The sequence below is a fragment of the Brassica oleracea genome, chromosome C7 (assembly GCF_000695525.1).
Source record: "Brassica oleracea var. oleracea cultivar TO1000 chromosome C7, BOL, whole genome shotgun sequence".
Taxonomy (NCBI): domain Eukaryota; kingdom Viridiplantae; phylum Streptophyta; class Magnoliopsida; order Brassicales; family Brassicaceae; genus Brassica; species Brassica oleracea.
Genome location: NC_027754.1, coordinates 28,380,148 through 28,389,395, shown reverse-complemented (window position 1 = coordinate 28,389,395; position 9,248 = coordinate 28,380,148). Strand labels below are relative to the sequence as shown.

At 35.4% G+C, this 9,248-nt stretch overlaps 1 long non-coding RNA gene across 2 annotated transcripts; it reads left to right on the top strand.

The window, feature by feature from the left end:
- The first annotated feature begins 7,052 nt into the window (after positions 1 to 7,052).
- Positions 7,053 to 8,101, top strand: LOC106304993. 2 transcript variants are annotated; one of them, XR_001262892.1, is made up of 4 exons: positions 7,054 to 7,387; positions 7,467 to 7,631; positions 7,711 to 7,798; positions 7,937 to 8,101. It is a non-coding gene; the product is annotated as an uncharacterized LOC106304993 (long non-coding RNA). The 2 variants fall into 2 exon arrangements; XR_001262891.1 differs by having other exon boundaries at positions 7,053 to 7,387; positions 7,467 to 7,798.
- The last annotated feature ends 1,147 nt before the right edge of the window (positions 8,102 to 9,248 follow it).

Genomic DNA, 9,248 nt, shown 5'->3' with positions numbered 1-9,248 from the left:
TCTCACATGTTGTTAGGGTTTTCATATTCTGTGTTCTTATGTTTCCAGAGACGACATCTTGTCTGAAACCTTCTACATAACGCTTATCCTCCTCCACTTCCCGGATGTTAAGTAATTGTGCTTAGTAATGTCATTCAATCGAAGCAGTTAGTTCTTGCTCAACCATCCATCTTCCCTGTCTTCGTTACCCATTTCATCCAGTATTCATATGAGCCCGAATCGAGACTTCAGCATAATTCAGTGGCTTACAATCTTTGTTCCGACTAAACACTCTCTCAGCGTTGATTATGGCGAATTCTCAAGTTTTTCTTTCAGAGTTGAAGGCAGGTTGGTGTAGACAGACTGACATATCATATCAAAAGGCTCTCTCTCTCTCTCTCTCTCTCTCTCATCTTCGCCGGGAAAGAAGATACCAAATCGTTAGGGTTTCATGGCGGAGAGTTTCAGTCTTTGATAGGAGAAGCTTTCATCATCATCCTAGATTCTTATTAATGGCTATCAGTAAGTAAACTTTTTATTTTAGTTCTTTGCGTGCACAAAGAATTTACATTTGCTCATTTTTTCCGCATCTGTGATTGACGATTGAAAATCAAAATCAGGTTTCAAGTCCTGGATGGGAGTCTGGTGACTAGGGGCTGAGAACTTTGGATCTGAAGGTTAGTGATGCTCCGGCCATTGTCTTGATATCAAAAAAAAAATGCACAAGTCCAAGGCTTGGTCACGTTTACGACCATAGGTTAGAATTTCCATGTCGTCATTCTTAAAGTTCGATATATTTCGTCATGAGTTTTCATTTCCGTTGATTTGGATTGGGTTGGTGATTTACATGTGAAGTTCTGGCTGATGCTGACAAGTCGAAACCGGAGGCGTACTAAGGCTCCTTTGGGGGAAGCTTATTTTTTCTCGGTATCCACATTAATTTGTATCACTGGTTTCATATATTGTTTACATGTTTCGTATTGGCGTGGTGTCCTGTAAATGGCGAATTCATGAAGGTAAACCAGAACAACTCTCTCTGTCTCTTGCAAGGTGATGTTAGACTAATCTCGTTATTTGATGAAACGCCAGATGTGTTATATACAGAAGATATGATCCCAAGTTCGTTATGGGCGTGTGTCAAATACAAAGTTCTTTGGTCTACGCAGCAGCCCACCAGACGTGGTTTATTCTGATGAACTGGTACCGGTTAATGGTAAAAAACTCTTTCAATATCGGAGCTAACAACATATACCAGTAATTCACATTCAACCTTTTATAGATTTATTCTTTTACTATATGCTTATTAGCCTTTCTTTATTTCTCGGAATATTTACAGTCTATCAATTAGTAAAGGAGTTATTTGACGTTTCTAAATTTATATGATCATATCAAAAAAAATTGAAATGATTTTATATCTTCAAGATCTTTGTTTTCAAAGTTACTCAGTGTTTAACGTCAACTACTGTTTCAAGTCTATGGTTGATATTAACTGTTTTGTTACTTTTTTTTTTTTTTTTGTATTGTTACTACGTTGATTATATTGTGTTGTTAATATGTCCAAATCATGTTACTCGCTAAGACATGCAGTTTTGTTTATGCGTATTTTCAACCTTCCTCTCTGAGTCTATCATATGATCGATTGATATTGTGTGATTTTACTCCATTAGGTTCAGTTTCTGACAACAAAACTGTGAAATCCAGTGAGAAATCTTCCAAGAGAAAGAGAAAGAATCAGTAAATAGAATTAGGCCGCGCCCTAGGGGAAAATGGCCGCTGAGATCTGTGATCACAGAAAAGACTCTCGATAATTGCTTGGAGCATTCAACACTGCTCAGGAAAAATCAAGAGCTTATGATGTAGTTGCATGCAGGATCTGTGGTGATAGAGCTAAGGTGAATTTTCCAGAGGAGATGATCCATAGCTGCATAGCACCTCCGAGAAACGTCATACTGCTAAGACTTATCTTAAGAAGCCAATAGCTAAACCAAACAAAAGCTCGACGTTGGTTCATGCTATGTGTAAAGAAGCGTGCCTAGGAGACTCTAAGGCTAGAAGCTATCTCCACCTGAGGGGTTGTCGCCTTGAGGACTTGAAGCGAGGTGTTTTCAGGAAGGCGGACGATGCACCACGCCTCACACCGCACTGACGCTATTTCAGACCCAGCGTTCAGCCGCCAACGCATCTGAGTCGGTACTGCAACAACTCTTTTGACAACATGGGACATGACTACTTCGGTGATGTGAGTTTCGCGGAAGAGAAGTTTCAGATATGTACACCAAACAGTTCGATTTAACAAGCTCTTTCTCTGTTGGAGACAACAACATATACCAGTATTTCACCTCCTATCAGAGCAGTGTCTCATTCTACTACTCGAGTTTGGGTGGAGTGATCACGAGCCAAAATCTCTTCAATGCTAAATAATTTGGGAGTTGGAGGCGTTTCCGGCTAGTGGTGGAATGACCAACGCACAGAGATTCATTCTTCGAGCCCCATTAAACCCAAAATCACAACAAGTGGTGGCTCATAAACTGTTGCTTATGAAGTCTCTCCGTCTTCTTCTATGACTGTCGGTGTGAGCCAACTCGATCCTGCTGAGCCCAGATAGGTGACCCAACTAGCATTGAGGTAAAGACTTGAACCTAAAGAGACGAAACTCGAAGGAGAGAACCTCACTCTATTCTTCTTCAAATCTTTATCTGTATTTTTCTTCGTGTTTTTTATCAAACTACCATGAACTCAGAAACATGAAAAATGTCCACAAACTAGACCGATGTTTGGGACTACGTAGTCAATACGATAGATTGGACACGTTTTCTTACATGTAAAGAAAAGAGACACGAAAGGGGTTGTGTATGTATTCTTCCTCTAGCTAGATCATTTTCTTTTTTTTAACACTTTTTTTTAAAAAAACTAGCTAGATCATCTTATTTTCTAAAAATCTGAGCTAGGCCTAGGCGTTTTTAACTCAACCCGAAATACTGACCTTAACCCGAACCAGAAAAACCGAAACCGAATCCGAACTGTTTTACAAAAATATTCGAATGAGACTTATGAACTTACTACTTTGGACTTTGGTTATAACCCGTACCGAAATAGGATCCGAAGATATCCGAAATTAGTTAAATATGTTAATGTTTTTATATATATTAAGGTGATTTAAATATTTTAGAGTATTCAAAATATATTTGTAGTTTGTTTTATTTGTTATTTTGAATTCATTTTAGTTAATTTAGATAGTTTAACTAATTTTTAATTAGATTTGTAAATAATTTATATATTTTGAATTTTTTGGGTGAATTTTCGAGGTTTTTAAAAATATCTTTTTGAACGATTTTAAACATTGGATAAATCCGATCTGAACCAAACCCGGAAGGAACCGAACTGAACCCAATCCGATAATTAGTAAAAACCAAATGGTACTTATGAGTATAACACCGAAAATCCAAAAATCCGAAAATCCGAATCACCCGGACCGAAACCGAACGGACCACCGAACGCCCAGGCCCGAGCAATGATTAGAAGTCTTACTCATCGTGACAAAGTGTAATCCGGGTTCATTTATTCCGCCTGCTATTTTTCCCTTACAGAATAACTCTTTCTTTTGCAAGTTTGTTTCTCTTTCAAAACAAATGGTTTCATTTTTTGAATTTCAGAATTTTATACGTAGATACATAACAAAAAATAAAAGCTCTCATAAATAATCTTAAATGTGATAAAATGATTTGCTACATCACTTTTGGTATGTTTTTTTTTTTTGAGAAATAACTTTACTACATCACTTTTTGGGTAGAATAAAATTTTATTTAAAAAAAAAGTCAAGTCAGTATAATGACATATAATTACGTAATAGAGTTTTATCTTTTAGGCTTAGATGTCTTTAACCGTAGTTTCAAAGTACTTTCCCTCAAATTATTCATTTATAATTCATTATTGTTTTTCAAGAGTTACAAACAATAAAAAAAGTCGAATCAATACGAAAGAATGGAAATCTACTTTTTGGGTTTGATGATGATTCTAAAGAAATTTGGTCAACCAAAAAGTTCTAACCAAAGTTCATAATCTATTCAAATCAGTTTATGTAGTTGGATGGTTGTTTGCTGTTCTTCTAATGCAATAATTGCAACTACGTTCTAATTGTCAAAGCTATTAAGAAATCTAAACGTAAGATTATATGTATTTCAACTTCATTCAGGGAAATCCATTAGAAAATGATCCTTTAGTTGATTCTGTATATTATTAATTGCTTTGAACTAAAATCTTGCTTTAAGATTTAAACTAGAAACTTACTTCAGATTTAAAATTAAATTGTATTTTATAGAACCTCAAGATTGGGGAATTTGTTTTCCTAATAGTCCAGCTGAAGAAATAAGATGCATTAACTGCATCCTAAGTAATGTACATATATTTACCTTGAGGTAAAATATTGGTTAGACTGCTTAAGTTAAAATTCAAAACAAATTTATAATAAGAAGAACAACTGTGAATATATGTCACATAATTTCACCATCATTATAAAATACATAAGGTTGAAAAACAATTATGTACATAAATATATAAACAAATGAAAATATAAAATGGACACAAGTTGAAAGATGAGGAAACATTAAAATTATTATAAAGAGTGCTACAACAACAAACAAAAACAACTTCAATACACACAAACAAATAATATTTAACAACCAATTGTCACATATAATGAATATCCTAATCCACAATAGACTATATATACAATAATAATTCAATGAAGAAATATTAACTCGCACAAAGAAACAATACAAATATAACATAAACAAAACATTTATAAATACAACAGACAACCGCTCTGCACGTAGCACGGGCTATCCACTAGTATCTATCTATCTATAACAATAAAGTAGACTTACCTCTTTTTTTCTGCTGCCACATCACTCTGGAGACCGGGCGTTTTGCGCCACGTTTCAGTCAATCCCTGAAACTTACAAACTATACTATTGATTTGGACTTTTAAAGCTCTCTAGGTCTAGATTCGTATCAGCCCAAACTAAGTCTTTTTTATTAAATCTCCGTCTTCTTAGTGTTGCCGTCTCTTCCTTTTCACCTTACCAGAAACAAAATGTTTCCATTAGAGTTTATGGTATAAAGCTTAATACAAACAACGATGCTCTTTTCACCACCTTATTCCATCTCAATCCTGCTTTCAAATACCCTTATTAACAGTTTTGAAAGATTCATGATTGGTTTTCTTTACAGTTTTTTACTTTTTTTTTTTTTTTAAATATGTAAGCATGTATTGGTAATAGGAAGATGGGTGAAACTGCTCTCATGTATGTGACTGTTAATTGGGAAGAAGCTTGTGAATAGAACTCTTTCTCAGGAGGAGAAGATTCCTCAGGTCAGCTTCGATCTGGTCTTTGAGAAGGAGTTTAAACTCTCCCACTCCTTGGTGAGAGGAAGTGTCTACTTCATTGGCTACAAAACGCCCGACCTCGATGAATAGGTGGATTCCTTTTCTTCTGAGGATTACTCTTCTTCTGACTCAGAAGAGGAGGAGGAAGTGGAGGTCCCTTCAACTGCACTGCCAATGTAAGTGCTGGAGCTGCTGCTTCGAGTGTTGTCAAGGCTGACTCAAAGCCAAAGGCAAAAGCCTGAAGAAGTGAATAGTGAATCAGACGAGGATGATGAAGGCTCTGATGAGAAAGTAGTGAGTCTTTGCATTTCGTAACGATCAACGTTGAATGCCACTTCTGTAATGTATAAGGCTGTCATTCAATCAGCCTAATTAAGAATCTGAAAATGCTTCTAGGATTTAATATCTCTTTAAGAGACGGCTTAGCTTTTTAAGATTTTAGTATAAGAAAGAACAAATAAGCAAAGGTTTTTTGTTATTGTGATTTCAGCCATGGCTCGGTCAAAGTGTACCGGTTTATGTTTGTTGTATTTTGAACATTTGTTCAGAATAGGAAGTTTACCATATTGTGTTATACAAATATAAAATATTTTTGCTCTGAAACAATAAACTGAATGTCATTTTATATGGTTTGCTCATATAAATACAGGAGCTCTACTTCATCATCATCGCTTATGAAGTTACAAAATTGAAACGTGTTACAAGTATGAATTTGAATTGGCATCTAAAGCTTATCTTCCTCGTCTCTGTCTTTAACACCTCCGTGAAGTAGCATATTGTCGGCATCTACCTTCTCCTTATGGCTTACCGATCATAGGGAACTTGCACCAGCTAGGAAAATTACTACATCAGTCTCAATCATTGTATTCTCTTTCAAATCTATAACTATAACTCAATCACAAATACAGTGAAGTAATGTTAACCCCGGTCTACCTAAACAATTGATATTTGGTGAAAAATGTGGGTCATACATATCTCCTGAATGGTGATTGTAGAAATTAAAAAATAAACTCAATGGTAAGTAGCATAGTACACATTCATTCATTAGACATATTAAAAAGTGATGGATTTAAGTTACAATTCATTTGGTGCGTAAGCAAGACCTAGGGCATCCACGATTTAAAAGAATGTGGGACATCAGCCACCATGGCTCTCAGTCAAATACATAATCACAAAAAATCATTCAGAAAATTACATAGAGGAGGATAGCCCAGAGAAAACAAAAACGTAGCAAAATACATGTTGAACTTCTGCCACTAACCAAATAAACAATCATTTGCAGAAATAGATAATATTGGAACTCAAGTAGTGAAATCACACGTCCGAAACAAAAATTAATACATAAAAACATATCTTTTAACAAATACAAATCACGATCTACCCTTGACAAATAACAAACACATTATCAGTAACTACTATCAAATGGATCGAAAACACATTGTCAACTCATTCAAAAACACAATATACAAATCCGGCGCGTAGCGCCGGAATACCACTAGTATAATAATAAAACAAGCTTTTCTCTTTTCTCGCTATGCCACATAAGCAAGATAAGATAGGACACGTGGCACACCTCTTAAGCAATCCAAATATGTTTTTTTGGCAGTGGATTCTTATTGGAATTTTCTACTCTTTTCAAACAAGGCCTATTGGTAATTAGGGATTGGTTTTATTTTCCAATACGTTTCTGCTGTGGACAGACGCTGTGCCTCCAGCTATTTACTCTATTAATCGAAGCATTTACTTCATTAATATGTTTGACGAAGTCAGCCGTCAAGCTCTTCTCTTCCAACTCGATACCGTTCCACTATCCCTTCCATTGCTTCTGTTGAGAAACGTTTACAGTAATGAAATTCAGCCAACGATGCCCACTACATCCTTTTTGGTGCCTCTTAACTCCTTATCAAACTCGCTCATCATGTATATATTTAGAAGGGTTTCAGAGGCCCGAAATGATAAGAAAGGTCGTGCGCCAATGGGTGTCTGATATGCTTTTGTTTGATGCTGTTGATTGATGGGAAGGTATGTGTTTTTTGTTTCTCATTATTAGTTTTACATTAAGATCTTTAGGACCTGCTTCTGATTTAACCTCTTTTTTCAGTCAACGCTAATCCAAAACGTCGAACAATGTTCCGGTTTAACTCCTTCAAACGACGCTGAGAGAAGGCTCTCTCTATGAGCTCAGTGTTTTTGATGTGACAAGAAGCAGCACCAACTTCAGGTTCCGTGGCAGTCCTTTTGCTATAAGATTCAACGAACAAACCATGTATGTCCAGATTGCTGAATACATGCCTAAATGTTCCACTTCCATATGTCTACTTCAGCAAATTACATTCTTATTGCAGCGTATCTTGCTTTAACAAACCCAATATCGCTAGATGCCTGAATGTTTAACTCCTCAGGGGGCCTGGATAATCGTAAAAGCAAGCGGAAGTAAGCTTTTGGCGTATAGGTCTTATCTTAAAAGAACATGTTTACTAAATTTGATGAGAAGTGTATGTAATGGTAACAGTGCTGAGATGTATTTTAATAGAATCTGATGTTTTTTCTTGATGATGTTTCTTTCTCAAGGCCTCTGAGAAATCGATAGAAAAGAAGGTAATTGCAGAAGCATGCAAGAAGGGCCTGCAAGCTTTCCACTGGAGAGACTATTGGCAGATTCCAGTGCTCGCGTTGTGTCTTGAGGAGATTAATATTCATTTGGCAAAGAGGAAGAAGAAGAAAAGAAGCTATGGGTACAACAGTGATGTCTGATATTCTGCTTGAAGTGTCGAGTCTTGCAAACTTCATAATCAAAAGCATAAACTACATAATCAAAAGCGAGGCTTCTTATTAGAAGGTTCTATTAAGTACAAAGATTTAGTAAGAATATACAAGAATTTGGTCCAGTTTTTAGTTATTTAAAATGCCTTTTAAATAAATGATCAGTAGTGTTACAAAAAAAAAGAATCAGTTATCCCATTTTGTAATTTCTTATTGAAACTGAAGGTGATACCTATCACGGATGCGCATTACCTAGACTATAATTCTGATTGCAAATCATAATTTATGGATCATCATACTTTTTCTCATATTAATAATACAGCCATTGTTTTAAGCTAAATTTATATAGTTCAATTTCCAGTTTGCATATTTGAATGTTTCAAAATTTCAATGCTTCTGAATTTCTAATAAGACATTTAGAAAAGTCGACCAATCTCAATAGACATCACAATCACCGTGATTAAATAAGATTTGCATAGGTAAAAATTGTTATAAAATCATGTCATCGGACATCATTTATTTAATGTAATTTTTTGACAATATACATTTGGTGCAGTCTCAAATTATCAACATGTAGATGCTTTTTCTCCGTTTATCTGATCAGTTTACCAAAGCTTTCCTTGTCTTTTTTTTCAGCATGATGTCAGCATATAAAGCGTACAAAATGATTAATTTGAGTTTGATGAAAATAGTCATCATCGCAGAAGGTCCACTAACAAGAAGGCTATGGCACGTAAACACGAGAGTGACAATGAAAATAGCTCTAGCAGCTCTAACTCTGACAGTGATTGTAGATAGAGGAAAAAGAGAAGAGAGAAGATACAAAGAAATACATTAGAAGCAAAATGAGTATCTGTGACGCTGAAGTTGAAAACGGCAACAACACCAAAACTTAATAGATCACACAAAAAAAGAGCCGACCTTCGATACCTAAGCTACATCTTTGTAATCTACGCTTAGTTTACAAATTACAACCCATCGCAAAGATATCTCAACATTCAACTGAGTCCCATCTCCTATGATTTTTTGGTAAACAAAAGATCTTTTAACAAAAACATTTCAAAATTAGTGAAATCTATACTATATATAATATGAACAATGTAAGCTCATTAAAAACAGC